This window comes from Triturus cristatus, chromosome 3_1 (assembly GCF_964204655.1).
Source record: "Triturus cristatus chromosome 3_1, aTriCri1.1, whole genome shotgun sequence".
In the NCBI taxonomy this organism is placed as follows: Eukaryota; Metazoa; Chordata; class Amphibia; order Caudata; family Salamandridae; genus Triturus; species Triturus cristatus.
Window position 1 is genome coordinate 840239133 of NC_140583.1, and position 9965 is coordinate 840249097.

Here is a 9965-nt window from a genome sequence, read left to right on the forward strand (position 1 = left end):
ACAACGGGCACCCCTGCCTCGTGCCCCTGCCGAGGGCAAAGGGCCGAGAGACCCGCCCATTCACCACCACTTGAGCCATGGGTCCCGTGTAAAGGAGCCTCACCCAGCCAATAAATCCCTCCCCAAAGCCGAATTTATCCAAGACGGCCCAGAGGAATGGCCACTCAATAGTGTCAAATGCCATCGTGGCATCCAAAGAGACCAGCACGGCCGGCTCGGTGAGGAGCTCCGCCCTGGCGAGGACCCCGTGCAGACGCCGCAAGTTAAGAGCGGTGTTGCGGTGCGGGATGAAGCCGCATTGGTCCGGATGAATAAGGTCGCACACGACACTCAACAATCGATTGGCCAGGACTTTCGCCAGGATTTTAGGCTCTGCATTGAGCAGTGAAATAGGCCGGTAAGAGGTACAGCGGTCACGCGGCTTGCCCTCCTTGGGGAGAACGACTATAGTGGCCAAGCGCTGGTCGGCCGGAAGGGAACCCGCCGCAAGAGAGTCGCGGAACATGCGGCCGAGGAAGGGCGCAAGCTTATCAGGACGCAATTTGTATAGTTCAATGGGCAGACCGTTAGGACCCATAGCCTTGCCCGAGCGAAGGGAACGAATCGCGGTCGCTATTTCATCCGACGATAAGGGGGCGTCCAGCCGCTCCCGGTCCTCAACGGACAGGCCGGGCAGAGCAATATCTCTCAATAGGAGGCGAGAGTCATCTTCGTCCCTGTCAGTCACCGGGGAGTACACCGCCCGGAGGTGGTCAGCGAAGCATTCCACAATCTCATCCGGTTCAGTCACACACCCACCATCCGCAGCACGCAACTCGGGGACCACGCGATTCACTCTCTCCTTTTTGTCCAGCCACGCAATCAACTTTCCCGCCTTGTCCCCCGCGTCATACAATCGGCCCTGCTGCTCCCTATACATAGTTTTGGCCGCGTCAGTGACCAGGGACCTATATTCGAACTGTTTCAGGCTAAGGGCATGTAACCCGTCCGGAGTAATATTCGCCTCCAAGGCCGACTCCAGCCCCGAGACGTCAGTCTCCAGCTTCACCACCGCCTCGCTCCTAACCTTCTTGGCCACCACTATCTGGGCGAGGGCGTGTCCGCGTATAACAGTTTTAAAGGCTTCCCAAAGGGACAACGCAGACGACACCGACCCCTCGTTTTCACTGAAGTATTGGTCCATGGCCTTAACCAGGCTGTCACGAGTCACAGGGTCCCGCAGGTACCAGGGGTTAATGGGAGCTATCCGCCCTGCGGACCGCGGCCCGGTGTCAAAGAGAAGCCACAGCGGAGAATGGTCGGAGATACCACGCGCCAGGTGTCTGACCTCTCGAATCCGACCAGTCTGCGCCGCTGGCATAAGGAAGTAGTCTAACCTGGAGAGACTCCCATGCGCCCCCGAATGAAAAGTGAACTGGCACTGGGTCGGATGCAGTAGTCTCCAACTATCCACCAAGCCGAAGGTCTCCAACATCCCACCCAGCCATGACTGGGCAGCGGGGAGGGTCCTCGGTGGGTGACGATCCAATTCACCCGAAACCACAGAATTAAAGTCCCCGCCCATGAGCAGGAGGCCGTCCGGGAGGTCAAGCAGCATTCGACCCAAATCAGCAAAGGTGGAGTTCTGGAGGCCCGGGGGGACGTAGACTGAAACCAGGGTAAGGGGCTGCCCCTCCCACCTCCCAATCAGACACACATAGCGCCCTCTGTCATCCGAGACTATCCTCGTGATCTCCACCGGAAGGGAGGTTCGCAGGAGAATGCCCACCCCCCTGGAGCCAGTTGTGAAACCAGAATGGGCTACGAGGCGGTATCCCCCTCTGTGCATCGCATGGCAGACATTGCCGACCAAATGCGTCTCCTGGAGAAACACCACATCAGGAGTCAAACGGCGCAAATATTGCAGTACAACACCCCGCTTAATACGGTCCCCCAACCCATTGACGTTCCACGACATAAGCCTCAACCCGTCTCCCCCCATCCCCTCCAATAGAGCAAGAAGCCCCCAGCCCGCAGCACCGCTCCCAAATATGGATAAAAATCAATTCCTCGCCCTGTAAACAAAAAACACACAACTAAACAACCCCTCTTCCCCCCCAACCCCACCCCAAGTCCACCGCCCCCCACCCTGCACCCCTGCGGGCCTAAGACCCCCCCCAACTTGCAGTGTGCCTGTCGCCCCGCTAACCCCATTCTACAAAAAGACCCCGGAGGAGGAAAGGGACCCGAACCCGCCCGCACCCCTCACGGGTCCTGGTAAAACACAGTATGCAAAAGAAGTAAGACCCAACTGAACAGTGCAAAAACGCAAAAGCAAGGACCAAAGGTCAGTCTAAGGGGACCCGTCACCTGCGGTGCCCCCAGAGGGCCCGGGCCGGCCACCCCCGTCCGGCAGCGAGTCCAGCCAGTCACTTGCGGCCACAGGAGTGTCAAAAAAGACTGTCCGCTCTCCATGCTCCACTCGAAGTTTCGCCGGGTAGAGCATCGAATACTTCAGGCCTAGCTCGCGGAGACGGCGCTTCACCCCCTGGAATCCCATCCGCTGTTTCTGGACCAGTTGCGTGAAGTCCGGGTAAAAGTTGACGATCGAGTTCTCGTAGCGGACCGGGCCACGGGTCCGTGAAGCCTGCAGAATAGCATCGCGGTCCCTGTAGTGGAACAGTTTAGCCACGATAGGCCTCGGGGGGGCCCCCGGCCGCGGCCGGCCGCCAGGAACCCGATGGGCCCGCTCCACAGCGAAGAATTTACTTAGGCCAACCGGGGACAGCTGCTGCAGGATAAGTTCCTCGACCACGAGGTCCACCGGGCGGCTGTCGGAGGACTCCGGTACCCCAATGATACGGATATTGTTGCGTCGGGCCCGTCCCTCGAAGTCCTCAAGCCGCCGGGCCATGTGGTCGTTGACCACTCTAATGTCCCCAAGCGCGGCCCGCAGATCCGACACCTCCGCACCCAAGGTGGAGGTCCGTGTATCAAGGGCCTGGACCTTCTCGTTGGTTTTAGAGAGGTCGGCCCGAATCAGGGCGACGTCGATCGCGACAGTGTCGATCTTACGGGCCAGGGCCTCATATTGCGTCGCGATAGTTTCCCTGATGCCCTCGATGGCGCTCATAATGTCCTGTAGGGAAGGTTCCGCAGCGACGGTCGTGCCTCCCCCCGCAGCATCCGGGGAGAGGCCAGCAGCGCCAGGGGACCCCCTGCCCTGGGTATAGCGGTCCATGTTGTTGCTCTGGACCGCTCCCCCGCGTAGTGAAGCCTTGGTCTTGCGCCCCTCCGGTCCCCCTTTGCCCGCCATGTGAGCGCCGTCACTCAATGGGACCTCCGATCAAGGGGTGCACGGGTGCCAGAGAAAGGATCACAAACTGTCGGTGTAGGGGTCGGAGGCGTCAGACCCGTCCGTAGCAGATGGAAGCAAACCTCGGGCAGAGGCCCAAGAGGCACCCCGCCACCTTGAGCACGCACACCAGCTGATCTCCTGAAGGCCAAAATCGAAACCGAAAGTGCTGAATCGGTGACTGGCACCGCGCTGAGGCCGCTGTTGTTCAATTGCAGCCCGGCCCCACGGGTCACCTCCACCCCGGCCTCCTCCGTCGGGTGGGTCCCAAAAGTTCCGGCGACGATAACTCAGGATTCCCAGGTCCGATTAGAATTTTGGAAAGAGATATATAGTCAGCTGGTCTTCTTCTCTCAGATTCCATACACCAACTCAGGATAGTCTCAGGATTTATTCCGAGGAGCAGAAAGGGTCCGGGGAGCCCTGTGCTCACGCGACCATCTTGGATGCGCGCTAGGCTCCTCCCCAACAAACCTTTTTTAAATTCACAAAAAGAGATGGGTAATAAAGAGACCTTTTCCTGTTTGGGAATGGGTTCCCCCCTCTTTTGAGAGGTCAGTTAAATGTCAATGTTTTGCTACTGGATTTCAGTTGCAAAACACTGATGCATATATTAAAGGATCGCTATTCCGAAAGGATGCCCCAGTGAATTGTTATAGACTTTCTTAACGCACTTTGAGATTCAGTAAGCTGTCACCAAATTACAAAATGTATTTAATACATAGCAAAAAGCCATTTTTCGGTTGCAAACACTGTGCAATCACCGATTTTGCAACTGCAAAATTGTTTGTACACCAGGACCCCAGTGTCTACCTTCACCTGAAACTTTTCTAGAGTAGCAAATAGATGGGCGTCACCAAGTTTCGTGTTGTTTAGAGATTAAACCTAAGAAATATTTAAAGAATAATCTTACTGGTAAAATCTGTGATGAGAAATAAGGTTGTTAGTTAAAGCCAATCCCTGTGTAATGAAATTATCTACCTCTTGTAGTCTTGTCTCATTAATTTCAAAAGATCTCTTCAGTGTGTTTTTCTTTCCCACAATCACCATTTTGAACTTGCCCTCATTGGGTAGACCTACTTCTAAGGCATTTCCCAAAATAAAAGAGAGGATGCCAATTTTTTAACCCTGTATTGAACGCTTATTTACTTTCAAGCAAAAGCTCCCTGTAGCGCATAGCATTCTGGTTCAATATGGTAAGACTACAACATACATATAGTTGCCATAAAATCACTTTGTACCCGCAATAGCTGCTAAGAGTGACCTTAAGAAGGCCCTATCCAGGTGCTGAAAAGCTACCCATAGATCTAAGAATGCTAGGAACAGGCTTCAGTCCTTCCACCTTGAATTAATAGGTTGTGCCCATTTTACAGCAGTCCTCTATTCCACTGACTGCTGAGGATCCGTGGCCTCATCCACTCTGTTCGTTCACCATCATTATACCCTTATTTAGTCGGCAGAGTGCACCTTTTCAGGTGGCTGCTTATGCCAGTTTCTGATACACTGTGAACAACTGGAATGCTTTCTGGATGACTCGGATAGGAGAGTCTGACCGAATGAGTATGATGCATTTGAATATATCCCGATACAATTCTGTCAGGCTCCTATTGACTTCAATGGGAGCCTGTGTTCCGAACGAGAACACAGGCTTTTATTGAAGAAAGGGGTGGTTGGGGATAATCATGCACCCTGTGGTGGGCACCCCTTGGTGCCTGCCACACTGTGCATGGTTGGGTAAAGGGGACCCATGGGTACCCCCACGGGTCGGAGTCAGAGGGCCCCAGGTGAAGGGGGGCCAGCTACTGGCCCCCAAACACCAATTCCGGAAGCCTTTTTGATCCAGGCAAACCGAATCGGAAAGGCTGTCTGAAACTTTCATTGTACTTGCTAACTTGGAAAACCTAGTCCATAGAGCTGTATGAATCGGCTCCGGAGGGCTCTATTTCTATGAATGGCTTCCGGAACCAATTCGGTCAGCTCTAAGGCTTTACTGGCATCGTTCTTGGTCCTTCGGAACTGTGATGGATTTGGTCGGAAACAATGGCTCCAGATCGGTTTAGGCAATTCCAAATCCGATTTGGAGCCCTTCTGACCGAGATCCGAAATGACCCGTGTCTGGAATATATTCCTGCTAAGTATCAAGTTTATATGATATACACAGTTCACATTTAGCCTTTAGTGTGTCAGAAGCATTTAGCACAAAGTACAATTATACAAGGCGTCCTCAAGTATTTGATCGCTTCATCTGTTTCTGTTTGTTTTGCTCAGTAAGTCTTTCTTTTTTTGCCTCATCAGACATTATTCAGAAGCAGATTCATGGGGACTTTACCAGTGGGAATTGCCCCTTTTGCTTCTGCTTCCCCAGACTCCGTCTGGGAAGCAGAGTAAGTTCTTCTAGTTGTTTTTTATTTGGTTCATGTGTTTGTCCTCTGGTCTCCAATAAATGTAATTGATTGATTGGCTGGCTGATTTTAAATAAAAAATTCTAAAGCTCCCTGATGCCCAAGATTGTATTTCCCGTCCTTGAACTGAAAAAGAAACTAATGCAACCAAATCAATACAATTAAAGCAGAAACAGATAGGTCTTAAGAAGTTTCCTGAAAACCAAGTATAAGGGTGAGTCCTAAGTGAAAAGGGATCTTGTTCCATATTGGAGAAGTTAGAAATTTAAATGAACGTTCTTCTCACCTCACGCCTCCCCCATTATGGTCCCATTAACCCAAGAGGTATTTATCAATTTAGCTGAGAAGCAATAATGGTAAACATGTTAACAATAGTCTTTGGACCTTCGTCAATCGAGGCCTTGAAATGCAAACAGATCACTTTGCATATAGAGCTCTTATTCTCTGGCAACCAATGAAGAACCCTGAGGTAACGGGATATAAGGTTAAACTTAATGTTAAAAATGAGGCTTGCAGCTGCATGTTATATTAAGTACAACTTAGCCAATTGTTTCCCAGAGAGTCCTAGAATGATCGAGTAACAATAGTGTAGCCTCAGTATAATGGAAGCTTGAGTTATGGTTGGATATGGGGGCAAACCTTTCCTAAGGACCGTAAGAAGGACCATTAAGGGGGAAATCATTTTAGAGATGTGTTCCTGGAAAGAAAGATGTCTGTTATATATGATACAAAGATTGTGCACCGTACTTGAAGACATAGGAGGTAGGTCCAGCAGAGGAGACTACCCGTTCATGTCCCATATCGGGATCTCACCAAAACCAGAACTTCGGTTTTGATTGTGTTCAGGGTTAGATAATTAAACACCATCTACTCTGCAATGTTATCATGCACTCCCTGAATCTTATTTTTAATGTGGCAGAATCCTCTTAAAGCTGATTATTAGTTAAGTGCCATTAGCATAGCTAAAATATAGGAAGCCAAATGACTGTATAATGGCTGCCAGAGGGATCACATGTAAATTAAAAAAGGGCAAGGCTATGAACCAACCTTTTAGGGACACCACAACGTGGGACCGTTGCAGGCCACGTTCAGTGAATGCGCTCATCGCTTGGCACAGCTAATCCTGTCAGCCCCAGTCCATGCCCACCCCTTAGCATAATGGCTTTTGAAGCCAGGAATATACATCTTTATAATAAGAACAAATCCCATAGTCTTCAAATAAAACATGTCATCAGTACTTTTGTTTTATTTGTATCCAACTTCAGCTTATCAACAACAACAAGATGATGGATGGAATGCTTAAATCACTCGCAGCAACTGGCAATCACTCAAGGCTTCATTCCATCCCATCATTTTTCGCCCACAGTGCAACTGTCCCGACCTTGCTCCCCATGAGAACAATCCATTCCAAATCATGCGACCCCCCTCCAGAAGGAATCACAAGCTACCCCAGACGATGTAGACCAACTGAGTTCTCATCAATGAGGTATAGCATGCCTCCTACAACACAGTGAGCACGGGACCCACGCCTGGGCTTACCCGTCGCATTTAGGGCATCAACACCAACAACAAGGTGATGGATGATTACTAGTCTGTTGGATCTGTCAGAGCACCCTGAATTATCTGAGTTTGAGGAGCCTGGGTTTGGTTAGCATTTAGATACCCAAATAACCAAACCACTCTGTGACATGTGGGATTCCTTTCCCCATCTGCAAAGCCAGAGGTGTAGACTGCATGCTCTAGGCTTAAAGTGGGAGTGCACTTTTTTCCAGTGACACCAGGAGCCCTATTACATATAGGGGGCACTTTCCCTGTTTGCTAAAACAGGTGCGCCGGGCACAAACAAGGAAAGTGCACCCTATTACATTAGGGGCACTGCCCCCAAGGCTGCTGCTAATTTGTGCTGCCCTAGGGGCAGTGCATTCAAGTGAAAAACGGAGCGACTTGAAAGCAGCAGCTCCATGTTTCACTGTGCAGGTGGCAACCTGCCTGCACTTTTAACAAGCATTAAAAATGCAACAGGTCTCGTCTTTGTCGAAGTTTGAGCATCTGGTGCAACAACATCAACTGTTGCATGGCTAAACACGTATAAGGTCCCAAAGGCGAGACCTATTGGCTATGCCAATGCTTGTTTTAGAACTTGTGCTCTGCCCACAACATGCACTCCCACTATGGAGTATGGAAAACTGGCAATGGGTTTTCCCAAACCGGAGGGCCTTGCTCTGGATAAAGGTGTCCCGACTCTCAGCGTGTGTGTCCTTGCGCTCAGTTTATTGTGCTATGACTCACTCCTAGAAGCACCACTGCAATTTTGATTCTGGTTGTTCGCTTTTTTTCTCATGCTGACCCTCAGCAGAGAGCTGAGGGTCAGAAAAAAGGAACAGAGGGCCAAGGGGTTCAAAGAAAAGCAGTAGAGAGGCAGAGGGTTAGAAGAAAGCAGAAGGCTGGGGTGTTAGAGGAAAAAGAAGCAGAGAGTTGAGGTGTGAGAGGAAAGGAAACCGAGAGGAGCGGAAGGGGAAGAAAGGAAGCAGGTGAGGGAGTTGACGAAAGGAAGCAGGCGAGGGAGTAGATGAAAGGAAGGAGAAAGTCGAGGAGTGAGAAGAAAAGAAGCAGAGAGGTGAGAGAGTAGAAGAAAGAAGCAGCGAGGGAGTACAAGAAAGGAACCAGGGGGCCAAAGAGTGAGAGGAAAAAGAAGCAGAGAGCCAAGGAGTGAGAGGAAAGGAATCAGGCGAGGAGTGACAGGAAAGGAAGCAGAGAGACAGTAGTGATAGGAAAGGAAGCAGAGAGGCAAGGAGTGAGAGGAAAGGAAGCAGAGAGATGAGTGATAGGAAGAAAGCAGAGACGAGGAGTGAGACGAAAGGAAGCACCGAGGTGATGAAGTAAAAGAAAGGAAGCAGGAGGCCAAGGAGTATGAGGAAAAAGATGTAGAGAGCCAAGAAGTGGGAGGAAAGGACCGGCACCCACGCATAGGCAGAACCATCAGCTGTCAGCATATCCTGCGCAGACCGCTAACTCTCAGCAGATCGATCTTAATTAAGGGGGTGAGAAAGGTAGGGAAAAAAAGAATATATAAACCCGATTAATTACTTAAGTATTTAAAGTCGGATCCTTCTCCCTGAGCGCAGGATCGGTATATTTCACGTGGCGGCCCTGGCAGCCGCTGGAGATCCCGGCCTCGCCGCTGTGGCTTCAACTCGTCAGGGTGAGTGATGCTTCCAGCAACTAATCGTATGTCAAATAAAAGATATTTTATGTAATAAATTACCGCTACACGTAATTCAGATGTCATTTATCAGTTCTATTATCAGTTATGCTATGTCCCCTTTCTCCATATTAATCAAAATCAGGTTTTTTTGTTGTATATTTTTTTTTAAAAGAGCAGTTTTGACAGCTCTCAGCAGCAGTCGAGGGCGAGGCATGGGGCTCCAAAGGAAGGAGCCAGCCCTGGGTGCCTCACGCCGATGCCGCGCATGCGCAGGGAGGCCAACCGACAGGAACCTCGCCATATTGAGTGACCCGGGGGGGAAAGTGGTTCACACCAGCCATAACTGACTGACTATCTGCCAGCTTCGTCGGAGTCCGGGTAAAAAAAAACATTCAGGAGCACACCCCTTCTCAAACACGCCGTACACCCAAAAGGCACCAAAACGACCACCCCAGCAGAGGTAAACCACAACTGCATCATGCCATATACACCACATGTCCACTAACACAGTAACAGCAGGCTTCACTGCGGACATTAGAATGGTTTACCTGCACTACTGCCATCATCTAATCAGGGTCACTTGGATTCTGCGGCCGCAGCGTCTTCACCAAAATTAGGAATTTGCTGCATTAGCCAAATAATACGTCTGCTCCATAATTTTCTGATTTACACCGCAAAATGTGACTTTTCTTGCAACAACATTTAGTTAACCCTGCCACATAATTTGGCATTCCCGGTTGCATAATTCCAGTGCCCGCTCTGCCTCTACGGAATCCCGCGGGTCCACAGCTAAAACGCTGCACACCCCGGCCCTTCCGCCCTCAGAGGGCTAGACACGCAGTTGAGTGGGGACAAGGCACTGCCCTGTAGGGCAACGCATGTGCTACGTGGGCAGACAAAAGGCCTGCAGAGGTACACCACCAACGGCACAGAGCGCATAGAGATAAGAGAGGTAAGTACACGTCATGCAGGGGTAGGAACCGAGCAAGGCTCCAACTCGGCTCTAGCTCAGCTCTTGTGCCAT